The following is a 1,895-nucleotide window of genomic DNA, read 5'->3' as shown; positions in this document are numbered from 1 at the left end:
ACAACATAGCAAGATTTTTAATCATGAATATTTACCATGGATATTATTAACTTATAAATAGGATCTTTTACAATACCATGGGCCAATACCTTGGCCATTGGCTTATCAATACTACATGCTCAAAAACCATAACTTATTTCAAAATCAAAATATTTTACAAGTACTTTATTTTAATTTAATTTTATAACATTTTTTAATTAAATTTAAAGATGGTTATGCAATCATTATTTTAATTTATATTGTAAAATGGATGTTAATTTATAAATACTATTTATGTGTTATTGCACCGAGAGCTCTATAGCCAGTATGGGGGTAGATCTCACATAAAGGTGTAAATGTAAATGTAAATGTGAAAGTAAATGTAAGTATTTAACATGTAATGTTTAACATTTAACATTTTTAATCTAATATGAGCCCTATTTAGAAATCAATCTAATTATTATTATGTATAAACACAATATAAATTTAAAATATGAAGAGGTTTATGAACACTAAAAAAAATAGGTATGGTAAATAAATAAGAATATAAATAAACTGGAGGTATGGTAAATAAATAAAACCGCAAATATCATTTTAATACCATGGACTAAATACCATGGGCCAAATACCATATTTATAAAAGAGGCATGGTAAATTAATAAAAATATAAATAAACCAGAGATATGGTAAATAAATAAAACATTTTTTTATATTTACTCGAGAATTCACTTTATATTTAGGAACACTAAAAAATGAGGTTTTATTTAGGTGAAGTCTATGGGCCAAATACCATGGGCCAAATTATTATTAATACCATGCAAAAAAATATTATTAACCCTAATATTAATATTAATAAAAATAAAGATGGCACATGGTATTGAGAATCAATGGTATTGATCCATGGTATTCATGTGGAATGTAGCCAATTTAAAGGGCAATTAAACCAAGATAGATCCATCTTTACTCTGAATCTACTAAGCCGAGGGGAATCAAATATCTTGATATGCAAACTAGAATAGAGTGAAAAAATATTTGATCCTCTCCACACTTGGTAGATCCAGAGTAAAGATCTATCTATGTTGGTATATATTAATGTGATATGCATATTATATTTTCTTTTATCTAAAAAATTGATAACATCTCACATCTCAAAATTAACATCTCACATCTAACGCCTCCACATTTAACATTTAACATTTCTTCACACCTAACATCTAACATTTAACATTTCACATCTAACTCTCACATATCCACCCTATACTTGATTGTAGAGCACCTCTTAACACAATAATATTTTCATCCAAATTCATTATATCACTTTCTATCCAATTACTAAAATTACTAAATTTAAAAATCATTGTACCACTTCTAAATTTAAATAACTCTTTACTTAAGATTTCCGATTCTTAATTTCTAAGATGCAAATATTAAGTAATAAGAGTCATTTCCTTTTAAGTAATTCAAAAATTTCCTTTTAAGTAATTCAAAAATCATTGGACCACTTCTAAATTTAAAATAACTCTTTACTTAGGATTTCCAATTCTTAATTTCTAAGATGCAAATATTAAGTAATAAAAGTCATTTCCTTTTAAGCGAAAAGATAGAGATGATCCTCGATTAGAGATTGAAAAGTCACCCTTTATGTTTACACTTATTTTAGTGGTTAGATATGTATAATTTTATGATTTTTTTAAATCTTTTATTTAATAAAATTAAAAAAAACTTTAAAATATATTTTTCAATTTTTTTAAAGCTAAGTTTTGTATTACTTTTGAAATCCAAATTAAATCACTTTCACTTATAATCATATAGAAGTCATATTTGATGACCAACCATTTGAGAGAAAGAGTATCAATATAAAGCAATTGTATCTGATCACAATATTAACTAGCTAAAACTGAGCTACATGGTAAGAC

This window comes from Pinus tabuliformis, chromosome 7, assembly GCF_031772625.1.
Source record: "Pinus tabuliformis cultivar Carrire ecotype Pingquan chromosome 7, CPIR1, whole genome shotgun sequence".
NCBI lineage: Eukaryota > Viridiplantae > Streptophyta > Pinopsida > Pinales > Pinaceae > Pinus > Pinus tabuliformis.
This window is presented reverse-complemented; position numbering follows the sequence as displayed.